Raw genomic sequence first — 21,895 nt, 5'->3', positions numbered from 1 at the left:
TTATGACACTTACTAATGTTCTAATGCAAGGTTCTGTTCATGATGAGCCACAGGTGAGAAGTACTGCAGACGGCCAAACTATCATGCAATAATTGCAACTACAACAACAAAATATGGTTGCATAAATTACTCCTTATTTATTCAGTATGAATGATGTGGAGTTTTTGTTGCCTTCAACAGCAATGTAAAACTAAAGAATCATCATTATAATCATAAAAAATGTTTGAAGAATTACTTTATGGGTTTCAAAAATAATTGAGGATGCAAGACAAAAACCATATATATATATATATATATATATATATATATATATATATATATAGGTTTTGGTGTCTTCGGGTGTCTTCCCGTGTAAGAGTTGGGGTGTCTAGGCGACGTTTCGACGAGGTCTCACTCGTCATCTTCAGGCTGGTGCTTTCGGCTTCTTGTTACTGGAACAGAGCAGTTCCAGTAACAGTTCCTGCTCTGTTCCAGTAACAAGAAGCCGAAAGCACCAGCCTGAAGATGACGAGTGAGACCTCGTCGAAACGTCGCCTAGACACCCCAACTCTTACACGGGAAGACACCCGAAGACACCAAAACCTGCATTCCTGTACCCGTGAAAATCTACGAAAGCATATATATATATATATATATATATATATATATATATATATAGCAACTTGTTTATGAAAACTAATTATCACCTAGATATCTGAGGAAGTCCAGTGGGATTGTTGTGGGTTTTTGTGTGTGTGAGGCAGATTGAAACAAAGAAACAAAATAAATTGGGAGGTTTGGTATTATATTAAAATTTAAATTATTCAATAAGCAGAATAGGTTTCTCTAGAAACAAATATACTGCACGATAATTCTGGGTGTCCCTTCTCCCTTTGAATATATTCTAAATATTGATGGCAGAATATTGCTTGATCGTCTTTATATAGGATATTTTTTTCCAGCAGGGAATTGCACTTTGAAACAAGCTTTCCATTTGAGTTACTTACTACTTACTTATCAAACCTTTATTAGGCATTGTGCAAATAAAACCATAAAAGAGGAAATAACATATAAAAGCTTTGAGATATATATAAAAGGCAGCAGTTGGCTACATACATATATATATATATACATATAAAATCAGTGGTTTTCGTTGTTAACCTGCTCCTTGGAGGACTGCTACCAAAAACTCGGCTACCCCCGCCGTTACCCTTTGGTCGACGTCGGATAGGCAGAATCCCACACATTCACCTTGCTGGGGTTCCAGACCACCCAAAAGAGGGGACAGCACGCGTTGACGTGGGATACTGTACAATGGGCAATGAAAGAGAATATGCTCTACAGTGTCCGGGACATTCATAGAACATCTGCAGAATCTCTTGTTTCTAGGAATGTTTTGATATCTTCCCCTGACAAATGCTGAGGGAAAAACATTCAAACGGGCCAGCATAAAAGCCCTACGTTGGGCTGGGATTATTAATTTAGTGACGTAATTGGCTCTGCTATCTAAGATATTTAAATCATAGAATATGGGGGAGCAAATTTTGTTTACAGCTGCCATAATATTTTGTCTCTCGACATCCTTTAGTCTAGTTTGGAAATTATGGAAAATGTATTGCTCATTAGAATTGTACAGGGGCTCCAGCTCGATGCCTAAAGATTCAATCTTTTTTTCGAGGTACTGATACCATCTTGATTTATAGGAGTCTTTGAGCAAATCAGCGAGCAGACTTGATGGAGGGCAGCGAAAATGGCAGCGTAACCAGTACTTTATTGAGGTGGACCATGCCCAATATTCCATTGTGTGTATGCCTATTTCTGCACACATTGTTTCATATTTAATCACAGCTGGGAGTCCAAGAATACGTCTCAGAAAGCTGGAGTGAATCTTTTTTAAATCACTGTTATATGCTTGGACCCATAGCGGGATTCCATAGAATATCTGGGATTGCACTTTTGTTTGAAATATCTGATTGGCCGCAGGAATAAATTGATTACCTTTCTGATAATAAAAACGGGCAACTGCTGATGAGGTACACTTTGCCTGTTTTATGGCATTTGTGCGATGATTTGCCCACCCTAAATTGCTCTGGAATAAAATTCCCAGATACCTATAGATTTTCACTTGTTGGATTTCTTGCCCTCTTATTTTCCATTTCTCTAATTTCCAACCATTCGAGAAGACCAAAATTTTTGTCTTCTCATAATTTATAGAGAGTTTGTTACATTCGCAGTAAAGGATCAGAGAAGATATAAGACGTTTCAGACCCAAGCTCGTTAATGATAGTAGGACAGCATCATCTGCGTATAATAAGAGAGGAACTGGTTTCTGATTAAGTTTAGGGGCATGTGATTCTATTTTTTGGAGGTGATCTGGCAAGTCTGATAAAAATAAATTAAATAGAAAGGGAGCGAGAATACACCCTTGTTTTACCCCTTTCGAATTTGGGATGTCTGATGAAAGGTGACCTTTGGTGTTAAGTTTGACTTGACAGGTATTGGAAGAGTATAGATTTTGTATTAGAATCAATAAGCGCTGATCAATTTTTAATTCTGCGAGTTTCCTCCACAGCTTTGGGAGGTCAATTGAGTCGAATGCACCACGAAAGTCTACAAAAGCAGCATATATCTTAGATTGCCTTTGGGATCTATATTTTTCAACCAAATGCATAAGTATAAGGCAGTGGTCTAATGTAGAGCAACCTTTGGAGAAACCTATTTGTTCTTTCCCTGGTAAATTTAGATTTTTCATCCAGGTAAGAAGTTTAGATAAAAGGTGCTTAGCGTAGATTTTCCCTATCACTGATAATAGGCTTATTGGTCTGTAATTCCTTGGTTCTTTTGGGTCGCCATTTTTAAAGATTGGGATAATTATTGATCTTAACCATATCTCAGGTATGATCCCATATTTATCTATGAGAGTAAACAATTGAGCTAAGGGTTCTGCCCACCAATCTATATAGGTCTTGAATAATTCTATTGGTAGACCGTCTGGCCCAGGAGATTTCCCCGATTTGAAATTTTTAACTATCTCTCTAATTTCCTCTTCTTCTACCCTTGGCCACTCCTGGAGTTTATTGATTTTATTTTTAGTGGTCTCATTTCCTTTGAGTTCACTGTGTAGATTGTTAAATACAGATGTGAAGTATTGGGACCATTTGGATTCTGCAATTGGTGGTAGAGTTAGTTGGTTTTCGGCTTTCAATCCTCCGTACACCAGGTTCCAGAACGCTTTGTTGTTTTTACTCTGAATTGAGTCGAGTAATTGTAGCCATTTTTGGGTTGCATATTTCTGTTTCTTTTCGGCCAGAATGTAATGGTATTGTCTTTTTTCATCAAGATAAGAGGGCTCTAGTTTAGCGCGATTATTTTTAAATGTTTGGCGCAGCTTTCTTTTTAGTTGGAAACATTCATCATCAAACCAAGGGCTAGCGCTATGTTTAAGTACCCAAACTTTAGGTGGAGTACTAAGCTCTACGAACATTTGGAAGATTTCATTATAAATTTTCGGAATATCACTGTGGGGATTAGTGGTCTTTAAGTTGGATAATACTTGTTTTCTCAGGTTGGCTGTAAGTTTTTGCCCCACTGCTGCACTCATTTCCTGGGACCATTTTAATTGGGTCATTTGTTTGTATTGAGAAGGTTCTATGATATTGTACTTGGTTATTTTGGTTTCGTCCTTTAAGTTAATAGACAACAATAATGGCTGATGGTCGCTTTCAGTACGCGTTCCAATTTTGAGGTCCATGATTGAATTTATAATATTATAAGGGACAAGAATATAGTCGATGACACTGCATCCTCGGGGGGAGAAGTATGTAAACTCCCCGCTTCTATCGCCTTTTGTTGAACCGTTCACAATCTGCAAATTAAAGTTGTTACATAATTCAAGTAGGCGTAAGCCTTCGTTGTTTACAACCCTATCTCTGGAGAATCGTCCTATTTTCAGGGCATGTGCGATATCATTATCAGTATTCCAATTTAGTTTGCTACATAGTTGTTCATTGTTGGTTCCCACTCTGGCATTAAAATCACCTGCTATTATCAGTGAGGCATTTGGGTATTTATCGGTCAAATTTTCTATATAAAAGGTTAGTTGTGACCAATTTTCACTGCTGCTGTTGTTTTTGGTTGGGGGGATATAGACATTTACAAGTAGCAAAGTATCGTCTTTTTGGGTTAAAAGTAGAGCTTGTGCAAGTGGTAAGCATTTTTCTAGCTGCTTGATTTCAAACCCTAAGTTGTCTTTGATCATGCAACAGAACCCTGCTTTCGGCCGGCCCTTCGTGTTTGTTTTCACTGCGGGTTTCGTATAGGAGGTGAATCCATTGATTTTAATATCTCTAGTTGACCATGTTTCTTGTAGAAGTATTAATTCAAAATCTTTAAGGAAGTTCATTAGGTCTGGGTCTCCGTCTTTGTTTCCCCACCCTGCAATATTCCAGGACAGCAAGCGTAGGATCCGTTTTTGAGTTGATGGCTGGTTGACAGCATTTAGTCATTCTAGTTCTGTTATTGAGTCCAGCGAGGGATTTTGTCTTGTGCAGATACAGCCATTTGTCGCTGCTTTCGGCGGGGAACATAATGGTGGGTCTTTTAGATTCTTTTTTAAAGTGCGGGAAATTAAAATTTCCTCCCTTTCTTGGTTTTCTTCCTTAACTATTCCTTGTTCCTGAGAAATTTCTGTGGTTGGTAGACTGTTGTGGACAGTAGGACTGTTTTCAGTCTCTAGTTCCATTTCTTTGGCCTCATTTGATGTTGGGCTCAGTGAATCAGGTCTGTTGGAGGTCATCTTTTGTTCGGCAATGTTAGAGTCCTTTGTAGTACTTAAATAAGGGGTACCTATTTCGTTTAGAGCTAGTATCTGATATCTCAGCCAGGAATTTGTGGTCTCATTGCTGGAGTTTTTCCTTGCCATTTCATATTCTAAAGGAGGCTGGATTTGAAGGTCTGCATCTATACATTTGAAAGTTCCATTGGTGGCTTTCTTTTTGACTATGCATTTAGGGGAGAGGGCTGGTAAGTGTAAAGTTTGATTGTGTATTGTTTCTACTGCATTTTGTTGCCCTTGTTGGTGAATTTCGGTCAATCTGGCCTGTAGTTTCGTCAATTTACTGAGTATGTTTATTTGTTCTTTGTCTGGTAGCTTGGTAAAGTTACTCAGCAGATCTACTTCTTCTGGGACTGTCCAGTCTATTGTATCAAGGGCGAGGCTGTTGTTTGATGCTACAGTCGCTTGGTTTGAGAGCTTGGATTTTTCTTGTGTGATTTCCCGGGTAGCTGGCTGCGGTTTCTCCCATCTACTGGGTTCTTCCACGGGAGTAGGGCAGATGTCGGCTTCTGGTAGAATGGCCTTATTCATCTTGTTCTGTCTTTTAGATGCAATCAATGGTCTGAGTGATATATCTTCAAAGTGTCGACGCGGAATAATTCCTTTCTGGGCTAAATAAGCCTTTACCCTTAGGATTTTGGTTGGAATTCTATGACTACCAAATTTTAGTAGTACTTTTTTGGAATGTCCATCGTTAGTGAGCCTCTTGACTGCTTTTAGGTCGATGCTTCCACCCTCAAGGCCTAGGAGCAGATTTAGATGGTGTCTGGCCCAGAAGGATGACTCCCAGTAAGGTAGGGGCCCTCTGTATGGAAAAATGTGGAGAACAATCTCACATGGCCTCAGTATCAGGTTGACTGAGTGAGGGGGGCTTCCTCTGGTTTTTGGTTGGTTTAGAGGTATAAATTTGTATTTGTTCTGTTTGTCTCCAGGGCTTATTAAGGATGGCAAAAAGGGAGTGAGTTGCCTCCTTTCATCTGGGTTATCCAGCTTCTTGGAGATGTTTTGTAATTGCTCAAAGATTTTTTGAACTGTTTGAGCAGTCATTAGGCAGCATTCCTCCAGCAGCTCCACCTTTCTATCAATTAGCACTTGTGCCTCGATTATGGGAGTAGTAGCCTTGTCCTCATTTATTCCTAGGGATATCTCTTCAACTGTCTTTCCATGTAAAGAGTTGAGGAAGGTTTTGGGAGGAGATATGTGCTGTTTTTGAGGTAGCAGGTAATTATCTAGATTACTCTGTTTGAAACCGGAGGGCTCTGCGTCAGTTTCTGTATCAGAACATCTGAGTCTTTTGGCTCTTCTCATTGCTAGATTCTTCTTAAATCAATGAGATCAGACTTCTAAACGGAGTGATAGAGTGTTAAAGTTCTCAGGTCGCAATCTCATTCAGTTCTCATTCAGTCCTGGCTGGGCTGCTGCGAGGAGTTTAAAACTGGGTCCAATTAGAGCACTCCTTTGAAGTATCCCCCCCCCTTCTTCTCAGTTTGTTAAAACAACCGAGATGTTTGGGGGTCCACGAAGTTAGAGGTGGTGGGAGAAATTTGTGGTTTTATAAATTTATAGTTTTTAGGGTTAAAAGCCCATTAGAGGTCCTTAAAGATCCTTGGGATAAGTTTGTCACGAGGAGTCAATGAGAAACTGGGAGGGAGTGCCTTAATGCCCGGGAGGGAATGTCTGAGAGCCTTCGTTAAAACTTCATTAACTTCACTAAGTCCCGGCACCGAGGAGGATAAGATAAGATGTTCAAAAGCCCAGCGAAGTAGCGAAAGGAAATAAAATCCAAAAGAAGGAGGAGAGCCGGCAACAAAGGCATTTAGTTAAAAAAATTCTTTGAGCTCCGATAAGAGCGTCTTACCTCGGCGCCATCTTGGGGAAGCTCCCATTTGAGTTACACTGTTTTTGGTGTTTATGTTCCAGCCTATTAAATTTGGCTCTATTTAAATGTATAGTAATATCTCAGATTATGTCCCATTGGGATTCCCTAGAATCATTTGAGGACAACTCTCTTGATTCATATATCAGTTATGTGGTAAGATTTCTACAAGAACACATTAAGAGGCAAGGTCATTAAGAGGACATAAATAAGTTTCTTAAGTGTAGAAGATTTACGAATAAAAAGGCTAACTTTGAGTGGTACACAATGCATTGGGAGCAAAGGAAGATATGTGTAAATACCCATGGCTCTTCATTCAATGTCCTGAAACAAAGGAGCTTTCCTGCAGCAATAGAGACAAGGTCTAGGCATGTGGGGTGGTTGCACAACTTCACAGGGAAAATGTCCCAATTCCTGCTTGAGGAGTTTAACAACACGTCTCCACAACTAGAACTCACGAAGCCAAATGTGACCTATATGACATCGTAACGTGGCCTTTCTGGTGACTGACATCACTGTGTTTGAGTAGGAAAAGCTGAAGTATCAAATTCCTGATGGTTTACAATATTTGGCTGGGAAAAATTCATATGTGAATTTTTGCAAAAGTGACATGGAGCAGAAATCAATCGATTTGTCCCATCCCTACAGGAAATATGAACAGAGGCTAAAAAGGTGAAAAACTTTTGGGAAATGATATATAACGAGATGAAAAAAATATGGAAATATACATTTATTAAAAAACCTGAAGCATTTTTATTAGGCATTGTAGGGGAGGATATAAATAGAAATGACTGTAAGCTGTTTTTGCATGCAATGACGGCAGCAAGAATATTACTGGCACAAAATTGGGAGCAAGAAGAACTACCGATGAAAGAAGATTGGAGGATGAAATTGATGGACTACGCAGAATTAGATAAGCTAACGGGAAGAATTCGAAACCGGTGGGACCAGAGATTCACAGAAGATAGGCGTAAATTTACGGACTATATGAAAAGTAATTGTGATGACCAGATTACATTTGTAGGTTTGCAGGAAGTTTTGTGAGGGGAATAATTTGTATTATTGCACTATTGAACAAAAAGGATAATATTAGTTAAGATAATTAAAGGCAATATGAACTTAAGAAATGCAGAAGAAATTATAAAATGGAAGATCTACAGAGGCACTGATGGAAGTCCAAAAAGATTGTATAAGGGTTGAAATTTGGTGGAATGTTTGTTAAACAATATGTTTTAAAATGAATAAAAATTATATATATAAAAAAGGAAATATGAACAGAGGCAACCAAATCCCCAGGTAACAGGAAAGACACCTGGGCACTTCTCCACCAAAGTAATTTAAAGAAAATAATGAGGAGATGCAAGGAGTTTTGGCAGGTACCAAGGAGGGATGCCATGGTGTCCAAGGGCACCTTGTTGCCATCCTAGCCATCCTAGAAATTCATTGTCCAGTAGAGCACGAGCACTTTAGGACCTCTATCAAAGTCTGGTCAGATCTCAGGCTATTCAAAACCCAGGTAGGTTTCTCTCCCCCCCCCCATACATACAATATAATAAATGTTGACAACAACAACAACAACAACAACAACAACAACAACAACAACAACAACAACAATAATAATAATTTATTTATACCCCGCCCATCTGGCTGAGTTTCCCCAGCCACTCTGGGCGGCTCCCAATCAGTGTTAAAAACAGTACAGCGTTACATATTAAAAACTTCCCTGAACATGGCTGCCTTAAGATGTCTTCTGAATGTCAGGTAATTATTTATCTCTTTGACATCTGATGGGAGGGCGTTCCACAGGGCGGGCGCCACTACCGAGAAGGCCCTCTGTCTGGTTCCCTGTAGCCTCACTTCTCGCAATGAGGGAACCGCCAGAAGGCCCTCGGCGCTGGATCTCAGTGTCTAGGCTGAACGATGGGGGTGGAGACGCTCCTTCAGGTATACAGGACCGAGGCCGTTTAGGGCTTTAAAGGTCAGCACCAACACTTTGAATCGTGCTCAGAAACGTACTGTTGATGGATCCTGCAAAACTTTAGTTAACAGCTAAAAACCCCACCCAGCGGGCTTCCATCCTTTCATTCTCTACCTATATCTCTTCCCCCGTTTGAAAAAAAAAACCATAATAGCTTTTATGTAAAAGTCTAGAACTGCACATCATCAGCTTACAATTCCCATTCTATGTTAAGGTAATATTGCTTATACAACTGTATTGGATTAAAAACCAAAGTATAGCAATGTTATTGTTTTCTGCCACAAATGTATGTTTGCAGGAAGAATTTAAATCAAGTGATTGGGGTAATCTTCAGGAGATAAATCTTATTATAATGACTTGCAAAAATAATTCTAAAAAAGAAGAGCAAACAAACCACATTGTTGTGAAATGCAAATGCATCAATTTGCATCGTTGAATACATATGAACTCTAATAGCACAAGATATTGCCGAATGTCTTTGGCACTTTGGAAATGCTTCTCTCTCTCTCTCTCTCTCTCTCTCTCTCTCTCTCTCTCTCTCTGACAGATACAAACCAAGATGCAGATAGATACTGTAAAAGGGCTGTCTATTTTACAACTTGCAGTAAAAATTTAATTGTACATTAGAAACTTTTCACCACTCCACATGAAAGACTTTGTTCGCCTGAAATGCACCCAGGTACAGGCTGCTGGAAGATGGAATTATAAAGTACTAAACACTTAGAGGGGGCAGTAATGCTGCCTACTATTCTTCCTTTTGAATAGTGGCTATGATTCAGGCAACTATGGCTGAAACCCTGGTTTTTCTTTAGGTAGCAATGATCCTTCTCTTCCCAGCTCAGACTTGACTCCCAATATTAAATATCACTTTTCCCCAGGCCTGTCCCACAGGCAAATGGTGGGCGATTCATGATGGCTTATTTATTTTGCAATGGGATAAAGTTCAAACTTGTAGTTTTATCACATCTTTCCAAGAGGTGAAATGTGGAAAAACAGAAAGTTATCACATCAAAGAAATTGCTAGTTTTCAACTGACTTTGATTATAAATGTTGCAAATTGCAATGCTAGGAATGACATAGCAAAGGCAATTAAATCATGTCCTCAGAAGACCCTTAGAGTTTAAAAAACACAAAAAACCCCACAAAAACTTAAGGAGGTAGCAAGAATTAGAATTGTCCTTCTTACTAGAGTAAATACATGGACAATACAGTTGTGTTATCAGAAGAGGTTCAGATTTATTAGGCATTGGGGTATGTTCTGGGAGAAGCCTGGGCTTAACCAAAGGGGAAGGATTCACTTGAAAAACTAGAACTAACAAACTGATGGCACTGAAAATCAAAAAGATGGCAGAACAGCTTTTAAAATGGTTGTTGGGGTAAAGTCAACAGGAGCTAAGGAACATCCAGTTCAGGATAAATCACCAACCTGGGATGAATCATAGAATCATAGAATCATAGAGTTGGAAGAGACCACAAGGGCCATCGAGTCCAACCCCCTGCCAAGCAGGAAACACCATCAGAGCACTCCTGACATATGGCTGTCAAGCCTCTGCTTAAAGACCTCCAAAGAAGGAGACTCCACCACACTCCTTGGCAGCAAATTCCACTGTCGAACAGCTCTTACTGTCAGGAAGTTCTTCCTAATGTTTAGGTGGAATCTTCTTTCTTGTAGTTTGGATCCATTGCTCCGTGTCCACTTCTCTGGAGCAGCAGAAAACAACCTTTCTCCCTCCTCTATGTGACATCCTTTTATATATTTGAACATGGCTATCATATCACCCCTTAACCTCCTCTTCTCCAGGGTAAACATGCCCAGCTCCCTTAAACGTTCCTCATAAGGCATCGTTTCCAGGCCTTTGACCATTTTGGTTGCCCTCCTCTGGACACATTCCAGTTTGTCAGTGTCCTTCTTGAACTGTGGTGCCCAGAACTGGACACAGTACTCCAGGTGAGGTCTGACCAGAGCAGAATACAGTGGCACTATTACTTCCCTTGATCTAGATGCTATACTCCTATTGATGCAGCCCAGAATTGCATTGGCTTTTTTAGCTGCCGCGTCACACTGTTGGCTCATGTCAAGTTTGTGGTCAACCAAGACTCCTAGATCCTTTTCACATGTACTGCTCTCAAGCCAGGTGTCACCCATCTTGTATTTGTGCCTCTTATTTTTTTTTGCCCAAGTGCAATACTTTACATTTCTCCCTGTTAAAATTCATCTTGTTTGATGAAGATGACAATGTTTATGATCATCCAAATGGAGGAGTACAACAAGGCATTCAATATTCAGGGTAAAATGCACATGTCAAATGCATTTGGAGAGACACCATGGTCAGGTGTCTGTATAATAGGGGTGGAGAACCTCCAGCCCAGGAGCAAAATATAGCCATTCAGGTCTATCCAGCCCTTGAGAGTCTTCCCAGGCCATGTCCCTTCCCCAAAACAAACTCCTTCTTGGTTCTGCTTCACACTCTCTTCAAGAGCTTTTAATTGATTTGAAACTCTCATTGAACATTGATAATGCATTTTGCTTGAGTGATGGAGGGTGGAGAGATGGGATGTGTGTGTAGAAACCACATTGTTAAGGTGCGCAGGGTCAAGGGGACACACACGTCATTCAGTGGACTAGTCAGGGTGGAGTCACCAATGACAAGTAGACAGTGGGAGAAGAATCCTTACATCAGAAGTTCAGTGTTCTATACTGAAGGGATGTTGGCCTGTTCCCAATATAGTTTCACTCCTTGCAGATCTCTGTATGTTAATAAAATTGTTGCTAATTTATCCCTGACATGGTCTTGTATCTTTGCTCCTAATGGGTGGGAAATGAAGAAAAACCAGAGGCTATGTTTTTGGTCTGCCAAGTTGTGGTACTGGAATATATGGAAAGACCCCATGTGTATTGTGATGTTGCATGGCTGACTATAATATTCTCAAACTTGGGATTCCATAATTAAATATAAAATAAGATACACCCCTCTGAGATGAAATTAGTAAAACTAAATAGTAAAGTTTTGAAAAGAGGATAGTAGCCATTGATAGCTTTATCCTCCATGAATATATTTAATCCTCTTTTAAAGCCATCCACGTTGGTGGGAATCACTACTTCTACTTGGATAAAACATCACAGTTTAACTATGTGCCACATGAAGTTCTTTCTTTTGCCTGCCATGAATCTTCCAATGCTCAGCTTCATTGATTCTGGCATTAGGAGGGGAAGAGAAAAGAAGAAGAAGAAGAAGAAGAAGAGTTTGGATTTGATATCCCGCCTTTCACTCCCCTTCAGGAGTCTCAAAGCAGCTAACATTCTCCTTTCCCTTCCTCCCCCACAACAAACACTCTGTGAGGTGAGTGGGGCTGGGAGACTTCAAAGAAGTGTGACTGGCCCAAGGTCACCCAGCAGCTGCATGTGGAGGAGCGGAGACGCGAACCCGGTTTCCCAGATTACGAGACTACCGCTCTTAACCACTACACCACACTGGCTCTCAAATTTTGTCCCCTTTCTCTACACCATGAATGACCATGAATGTGTGCTCTTATGTTTGACCTTGGTAGACACAATGTGACAGATGCAGAGCAGATCCAAAGTAAGCTCAGTTTAAATGGTAGTAATCAGATGTGGAAATACAGGAGAACCAGGCCACAGTGTCTCTGCAAAAGTGTCTATCTTGTAGTAGTAGATTTACTGGAAAAAAGAAAAGTAGTGGAGAGTGGGGTGGATGGAGAGAAACCAAGGATTTTTAATGTTCAATTAACCTTTCCTCAGTACCTGAGGAAATAGCAAAAACAAACAAGAAAGCAATCAACCTGGAAGCTCATAGAGACAAATGAGATAATTTGAAGCAAATGATGTCCAACAACCTACTTTGCCTTTTAAAAAAAAACATTGTTATTAGCTTAGAGGGTAGTCAAATTCAATTGACATAACAGATCTCTACTTCATTAAGATACAGCAAAGAATACACCCAATTCCCTCATTAAAACTGGAAAAAAAATTGTACTAACAAATACATACAAAAAGGCAGTAGATTTATTCCCGTGGCTTGGCCCAGCTCAGATTGTAACACATCAAGCCAAATGCATCTATCATACAAATGCATGGCAGCCTAGCAGATGCTTCACAAACCTCCTGGTTTAGTTCTCCTCCTAGAGTCTGCTGTTTCCATGTGTATATTTACACTTGGTGCACATAGGCATTTTTTACTCTGGTGTGCATACTAAATAACAACATGCAAAATGTGAACCAGCTTTCATCCTAGAAACATATTATACAGGTAGGATAAGCATAACATGCCCCATTGGTGGAAGCCTTGCACAAGGCCTTTCTCTTGAGCAATGGGGCTTCCTACCCTCTTTTCCTCCCATGTGACTCCCAAAACTGGCTCTGAGGGGATCAGGAGAACACCATGTAGGGGGATTTCCAACAAGGGTGATTATCCCATGCAAAACAGAATCAAAGCAAATGCATAAATAGATATTTGCTTTGCTCTGTGTTTGTAGTGCCATTCTCACATTAAGGGCTGTACTGTCAGAATAATCTTAGAGTAACTGTATTCATTTGTATGCATTTCCCACTAAAAATGCTTAAACATAATGGTTGGAGCCATGACTGCAATTCGCTTACAAAAACGACAGGCTCTGTCCTGTGGAGAAATGGCCACTTTTGCATTTTTTAAAACATGGGTTAAACATGCACCATTGAAGTTTTTTGCATGTACAGTGGTACCTCTGGTTACAAACGCTTCTGGTTACGAATGTTTCAGGTTACGAGCTCCGCTAACCCAGAAGTAGCTGCTCCTGGTTGCAAACTTTGCCCAGGATGTGAATGAAAATTGCGCCTATTAGCGAAAGCGTGCCTCAGGATAAGAACGGTTTCAACTTAAGAACGGACCTCTGGGATGAATTAAGTTCGTAACCAGAGGTACCACTGTATGGGGATAGGAATGGGAAAGTGGAGCTGAAAGCCTCCCCCCAAGATTGGGATGGGAAGTGAAAATTATTGTATGAGGGGTGAACTTGAACTTACAATCAAATAGTGTGGCCAAGCATCTGTTTATTATTATTTTTCTTGTTAAAAAGAACAACAACCATTTCAAAATGTCAAGCAGCTAAATCTTAAGCTCTCCCAGCTGCCCTGGACTATGAAAATATCTGAATAAATAAACCCATATTTGAGACACACATTACATCATTGCCATTGTACTGTGTGAGAAAATATGGAGATGTTTTAAAATATTTTTCGAAACTGGGTTCCAAGACCTGAAGAAGTATGGCTGCAATGAAAACATGTCTAGGTCTATAGCAGCGGTGGGGAACCACTGACCCATGGGCCAGTCTTGACCCACTGAGAGGTCCAATTTGCCCCATGAGGCTATTTCCCCAGCCCCACAGCGGACATCTTTCCAGACATCAGGGCAGTCACATGCAATTCTGCTTTCAACAGCGTTGGCATGTACAAATGTTTCAGGGCAATAACACTGTTTAATTTCCAATCAGTGCACATCCTGCTAAAATTCTGTGAATTTTTACCCTAGATACATTTCACCTTTTTTGTCATACTTTTGTTTGCATTACAGTCCCCCTGGATAGTAATAATGTGTTGGTGTTGGGAAAGGATTGCAAAACAAAATAAAGTAGACTGAATCTACTGCTAATGCATGATTATTGCGTCAATAATATATTGCAGAATACACCTTCAATAAAACACTGGGAGTGGGGCTATGACAACAAGCACTTTTTAATATGACAATTAAAGGGAGAAACAACCTGCTTTAAAGTCGGCGATTGCTTCTGGAAAATTCTTCCTAAGACATTATTCTCTCAGAACAAGATAGGCCTTGTTTAAGTCTGACAGAAAGCATATGTAGCATGTATTATGGGCCTTGTCTCATGACACATGAAGAATGTCTCTCAGCATTGAAAATTAAGTCAACAATAGCAGCAAGTGTGAAGCCCTAAAGCCTTAAAGCCAAGGATGTGTTAAGCCTCTCTCAAGATGAAGATGTCATCACCTCTTCTTTGTGATTTCGATCTTGTGAAGATTTATTCAGATTGACTCTAGGAAGAAATCGCTTCATCTTTCTTAGCAGGATCTCAGACAGAACAGAAGAAGTAAAGGGAAGAAAAATGCCAGAAAGGAAAGCCTGAGAATATGTTGTTGAAAAAATAATTCTCTCCCCTAGTGTGTCCCAGATCTTGCATTGCTGACATGTTATTTGTTCCCCTCCTGAGAAAGATATTTAATGAAAAGAATAAAAAAAACACACCACATGATTAAACAGCTAAACTAAATAAAAAATATATATGTACGTGAGGATGTGCTCCAAAAATAAGCACACAGAGTGTACAGCATTATATATTCCAGGCATATTGTCTCATACATATTATTGCAATTAAGTCTTTCTTTTATTTTTAAAAATGTATATTTCTCTAAGTGGATCGCTACGTGCTGAACAGTTACCTAATGCCATAAGAAATATGGTTTCACAATGTTTCCTTTTACCAGGCCTAGAACTGAATCACAAATGGATATAGCGGGAATACACATACCACAAATCCATGTGCCATTTTTAAAAATTGAAGCATCATTTATCAAAGGTAAGTCATTGAAATCAATGAAATGGGACTAAGGATGGATCTACACACAGGAGGAAAAACGCTATAAATAAGTCAGATATTAAATCTTTATAATAAAAGGGGGGAAAGCTTTGTAAAATTGCAAAGATTTTTTGGGGGGCTCTCCATTGCCATTGGGTATTGCATGTTTATAACACATTCAAAGTGCTTTATTTGACTAATGCAGCTGAGTCCTTAAGCTGCAATTGTAAATACACTAAGGCAAGATGGGGAACCTGTTGCTTAGCTATAATTTCCACAACCCTGACCTCTTGACATGCTGGCTTAATTTGATGGGAGTAATGTAGAATTTGGGAGGGGGAGGGGGCTAGGATCCCCATCGCTGCACTGAGTGCGGCTGTAATCCTAACCATAAAATCTCAGTGGTAAATCCTATTGAATTCAGTGCTGTTTATTCCCCAGTAAATGTTGTTAGGATAGCAGCCTAAGTCACACTGTTATTACTTACTTCAGAGTAAACATGCATACATAACTAATCGTTGCTGGTTTGTACCTTTGGTCCCTTGACGGTTCGAATCCCTGCAACGGAGTGAGCTCCTGTTGTTCAGTCCCAGCTCCTGTCAACCTAGCAGTTTGAAAGCATGTCAAAGTACAAGTAGATAAATAGGTACCACTCTGGCGGGAAGGTAAACAGCATTTCTGTGCGCTGCTCTGGTTTTGCCAGAAGTGGCTTAGTCATGCTGGCCACATGACCTGGACAAACGTCAGCTCCCTCGGCCAGTAAAGCGAGATGAGCACCGCAACCCCAGAGTCGTTCGCGACTGGACTTAACTGTCAGGGGTCCCTTTACCTTCGGTCCTAGGGAATGTGATGACTCAGATGCCAAGAGGTGCCTGGTGCCTCTTCGGTGCCAGGCAAAAATATTCCTCTTCCCCCAAGCCTTTGGCTAATTAAACAATCTATGGCCTCTTAACCTCTGGGGTAAGTATTGTTTTTATTCATTACTGTGTTATATATTTTTGTGTTTTTATATTTCAAACAGCTTTGTGGTCTTCGAATGAAGGTCTCTTTATAAAATAAATAAATAATATCAGCCAATACAGAAACTGGATTTATGCATCCATTACAGTGGTACCTCGGGTTACATACGCTTCAGGTTACAGACTCTGCTAACCCAGAAACAGTGCTTCAGGTTAAGAACTTTGCTTCAGGATGAGAACAGAAATCGTGCTCTGGCAGCGCAGCGGCAACTGGCGGCCCCATTAGCTAAAGTGGTGCTTCAGGTTAAGAAGAGTTTCAGGTTAAGAACGGACCTCCGGAACGAATTAAGTACTTAACCCGAGGTACCACTGTATATGGTTTGCTAATTGACAGACAGTTTGTTCATCCACACTGGTAGCAGCCACTCTTTGAGAATATTCATAGCTAGCTGTTTTAAGTGCTTTGTATTTCCTACACACGAATGTAGTGTCTGCTTTCATTGACTTGGTGTTTGGCACAAATGCTTCTGAGTAAAGTATACCTTGGTAGAATATTCAAGATTAGAAGCTCTGGAATTGTTGCAACATTTAAAACTAATGCCATATCCAATTAAAGATAGTTACTGTGACATTCAAATATATTGCTCACTCCTGGGATGGGATCCTCACACGGAAGATGGGTCAAAGGAGTTATTTTTGTAAGAACAAAAGCAGGTGAGAAAAGTTCTTAATTCTCTCTCCCCACCTACTGTGATCTCAATCAACACCTGCTGCCCATGAATGCTATTTGCATTATTAAAGGCATGCAGGCTAAACATCAAAAATATACTGGATGTCATGCCTAGTTTTGCCCTGACTGACATATGATTCCTAAGTGGTCTTTCATCCAAACATTTCTCAGTTTCAACAAACTGTAGAGCCTTCTATGTCCTTTTAAATGTGTTTGTGAGGGGGGGGGTATTATAGGTTTGTTTGGTTCTTGTTCTTATTTCTGTTATGTTTCTTTCTTTTCAGTTTTGTTATTATTTTGTGTTTTCATTTGGTATTTGTATTTTTAATATTTATGTTTTGTTGAAAAAAATCAGTGAGAAAATAGTGAAAGAAAAAAGAGGGGGGAAGTACTCAAAGTTCTGATACAGTACAAAATATTGGTATATAAGTAATACAGTTATTCCAAGTGATATAAAATTATTAACAATACATTTTTATATATAAATGCATTCCAAATATTATTGTATTTATCCATACACAATCTGCATCTAAAAGCAATCCATTCATATATTATATATATATTTATGTTGTGAACCACCGTGAGATCTTCAGATGAAGGGCAGTATACAATAATAATTAATAATAATAAATTTTATTTATACCCCGCCCTCCCCAGCCAAGACCGGGCTCAGGGCAGCTAACACCAGATATAAAACAATTGATTGAAATACAACTAAAAAACCAAGATTAAAATACAACATTAAAATGCAGCCTCATTTCAGCAGAAACTCAAAAACTTTTTTGGGGATGAAAACGTCAAGTCTTCACCAAGCCTAACTATCCAGACTGGTCCTATGTGGGCCAGAAAAAAGCCAGGGAAATCCCCAAGTAGGAGTTCATCACAGAAGGAAAAAGGAAAAAAGAAAGAGTGGGAGGGGATCAAGTTAATTCCAAGCCAAAACCAGGCGGAACAACTCTGTCTTACAGGCCCTGTGAGAAGAAATCAGATCCTGCAGGGCCCTGGTCTCATGAGACAGAGCGTTCCACCAGGCCGGAGCCAGTGCTGAAAAGGCCCTGGCTGTGGTTGAGGCTTATAAAACTTTACCTTATAAAACTCCACAGAGGGCTAGGCTTGTATTCTGAGGTGTCCCAATTCTTATTCAATAATTTGAGTAAAATGATAAATAACATCACCCTCCAGGTGTTGAACTACAACTCCGATCAGCCACAGCCAGCATGGCCACTAGACAACATCTGGAGGGCCAAAGGTCTCCCTTCCTTGATGGAAAGCTTGTAGCCTTAGGGATTGTAATTAAAGCTGGTGGAAGAAGACTCATTGTTTATTCCTTTGCTCCGTTGGGTATATGCTTCTTTTTGTGACTTTTCATTGTAATATCCTTTTCCTAAAACTTATTTCTTTTGTTTCAGGAAACATTATATTTTATTTCATAAAACAATTTGTTTTGACTTATTTTAATCACCCACATGCCTAGAAGCCATAAACTGTGCTGCCCTGAGAGGCTTCAGGGAGACGTCAGGTAAGTTTTTAGGCTGGCTGATAAAAAGTAGTCTTGTAGAAAACTGCATTTATCTGAGGGAATGAGTTCTTAAGCATGGAAAGGGTGTACTGGACAGAGGAGTACATTCAGTGATAACTGGATCTTCCTTCCTCAAGTGGCAGGAGACCGAGTGTGGCTGGAGTGCCATCACACCATCCCTTCTTGTTTTGTCCTCTGAATGAAAATATCCTTCCTTCCTTCCATCCACGGAAGTCATGAATGGTTGAAGTTTCCATTACCCTTTCCAAGTTTGTTATATACTTCTGAGTTAAGTAATCAAAGCTGTTTTCAATAAAAGGCTACTGGTTGTTGTTTTTTATAATACTACTGCAGTTTAATCACACCTTTGGCTTTCTTCTCATCTGGCCCGTACCATTTTTATCTGTCATAATATATCTGTTGGCTTCCTGCCTTCCACGCTGAACCCTGTGACTCTTATACTATGATAAACCTGTCGCACAGCCCACACAACTTGCATAAATAGCAGCCACTGAGTGCTGGAGCCAGACACGCCTTCTGAACAGTAGCATCTGTGGCTTTTGAAAACATTTAATGCTTCAGCCTTGAGAAATATCCCCTGTTAACATCCCATTGTTCTGGTAGGAGCAAGTTTAACAATAGCCAGGAGCTGAGGTCAAGCAAATGACCTACTTTTCACAGTCTCCATGAATGCCAGCAACTGCCACTGTCACAGCCTATGCAGGCCAGGAGAAGGTATATGCCTTGAAGTCATTGTATTGCATGTTTTATGCATACATTTACTTGTCATTACTTATAAGCAAATAGCCAGGAGACTCTGATAGTTGCACTCTCCCTTTAGGTGGCCAGCTGGCTGGCACACTGACCACCTCCTCAGATTAGCCATTCCCCAGTCCTTTGTCACAAGAAGTTTATGGGTGAAAATCAGTAGGGCAATATTAATGCCCTCCCACCCCAATATAGGCTTTCTGTTACTTATTTACCAATACAAATTATCCTGTCTGAAAAGGATGATTGTATCCATTCTTCTTCTGAAAATAATCACACTAAGTGGGGATTTGCTCATTTATATATCTTAGGTCTTTTGAGTCAATGTGCTGAAAAGCAAAATTCTTTGTGACAGGCTGATGGGCTTAATTCTTTGCTTCGTGAAAAAGAAAATGGTACCAATTAGATGATATGAATATGTCTGCGTACACAGGTTTGATGCCTCAGTGGGGTGCATTTGCTTACTCAGTTCAGTTTATGCTTACTTTATATGCTACAATCCTATGCAGATTTAACAGGGAATAAGCTTCCTTGAACACCATATAGCTTGTATCTGAGTAAACATGCCCACAGTTGCATGGTAGTAAGCATTCAGAAATATTTCAGTGTTTTATAAGTCAAATTGGATCTACGACGGGGAGAGGTTCCATCTGTGAATGTATACCTTGGCGTACAGGTGTTCCCATTCATCAATATTACTACTACTATTACTACTACTTTATGGATATTTTACTGCATTTTTGATACTTACATATGTTGACCATGGAAAATGCAGGTTCCCACCTCAGGGAACTTACAGATTTTGATTGGCGGGAGGGGAGGGGTAAGAGAAGGGAGAGATGAGGTTCATGAGAACGTGAGCAAATAGAGCAGCATGTTCTAACAACATAGAAGTAAATCACTTTCAGGTAAGTTTGCACAAAATTGCTGTGTTTTGGTTGAAGAGGTGCAGGGAATTCCAAATTCTCAATCTGCTGCACTGGAGAAGCTTGTGATGAGGTGGCGATGTCTACTAGTGGAAGGTTCTGCCCATCACAGGACATCTGGCAGAACCATGGTTAGATGGAGGTAAAACCTCCACCAGCGATAGTTGATGCACGCCCCTGAAACAGGGCCTAGCTATTGAGAATGGACCTGTCTGCTGTGCCACCTTTCCCTCTCTCTACACTAGTCTGAAACCTTGCTGCTTCCTTCCAGGAGTTCAGATTTCTCCCTAAGGGATTAAGTCAAAAGTTTTACAAAACAAACAAAACTGGACTTTGATGAGAAATATCAAGGAACACTTTTAGGTAACCAGGGATCAAGTTCCACCTGCAAAGGTCTGCAATGAAAACTGGTTAGAAATGCTTAGGAGAGAAAGGTTGTAAAAAACAAACAAACCAATGCACTCCTTTACTTATATAGGAGCTCCATGTCTTTCTGTTAAACCTAATCTATTCACCACCACATCCCCCATTGAAATTGCCATGTTTTCATCAGGCAGTGCTAAAAACTTACAGTGATAAGAACAGCGGGGGGGCTGCATAAGAATCTCAACAAGCACAGGGACATGGAGAAAGACTTCATATAATAAACAAGAGTATTTAGGAAGGAATGTGGGTGAAGGTTGTCTCAGCCTCTGTTAGGGCTTTAAAGCCTCAGAGCCAACACATGGATTTGGGACTAGGAAAAGAATGGGTATGATACAATGTCAGAGTTGTTATGTTATCAGCAGTCAAAACTCCAGCAACAGCATTTTTGATCAAATAAAGATTTTGAAGGCAGCCTGTGCAGAGCACATTATAGTTGTCTAATCTGGACGTTATCAAGCACAGATGATTTCAGTCTATTCTGTCTTCTCCAGGAAAGCACAGCTGGAGGCCCCATTAGCTAAAGTGGTGCTTCAGGTTAAGAACAGTTTCAGGTTAAGAACGGACCTCCGGAACGAATTAAGACAGTTTCAGGTTAAGAACAGACCTCCAGAATGAATTAAGTTCTTAACCCGAGGTACCACTGTACTTAACCCGTGGTACCACTGTATAACAATATTCCTTTATGCCAGACTACAACACCCATCCGCCCTAGCCAACATAACTAATGGTCAGGGGAGAGAGAGGAATTGGGGTCCAATGACATATGTAGAGCAACAGGCTCCACTGCTCAGATTTATGCATTTCTAAAGCCTACAAAAGGATGCGTGCATATTAAAGGGTTCTTTTAAGGAGCCTAGAAAGCACTGCTCTGACAACTATATACTAAAGTTGCCATCTGCTATTTTCTTCTTTTTGGTGACATTGTTCACACTATCTACTGCAAATAGAACAGAAGTGAAAATCTAAGAGAATTTTAAAATAGTTGTGTGTTTCTATAGGAGAGCTAGATTTAGGAAGACGACAACAAATTCACCTTTGATACGCACGAAAGATATAGAGAGCATCTCTTCCTTTTAAAAACTGATTCACACACTGAATCATAGTTGAGTGCAAAAAAAGATCGTATGATATTATCTGAGATAGGTTACAGATGTGTAGCGTGTGATCCAAATATGCATATCAGAAAACAAATATCTTCCCTGGTTTATGGCTGCTCACATTAAGACTGAAATACGTATATATATGCACAACCAATAGCACTTTATCTAAGATATGTTTTGGGTTTGTTTGTGGTTTACCAAAATTCTAA

General features: G+C 40.0%; 1 protein-coding gene across 2 annotated transcripts in view; it reads right to left on the bottom strand.

The window, feature by feature from the left end:
- CSMD1 (CUB and Sushi multiple domains 1) overlaps positions 1-21,895 on the bottom strand; it is a 963,313-nt gene that overhangs the window by 738,005 nt on the left and 203,413 nt on the right. The gene's annotated exons all lie outside the window — the stretch shown is intronic.

The sequence above is a fragment of the Podarcis liolepis genome (assembly GCF_965112155.1).
Source record: "Podarcis liolepis genome assembly, chromosome: 3".
Classification (NCBI taxonomy): Eukaryota; Metazoa; Chordata; class Lepidosauria; order Squamata; family Lacertidae; genus Podarcis; species Podarcis liolepis.
The sequence above is the reverse complement of the archived record's forward strand: the minus strand, read 5'-3'. Positions and strand labels throughout refer to the sequence as shown.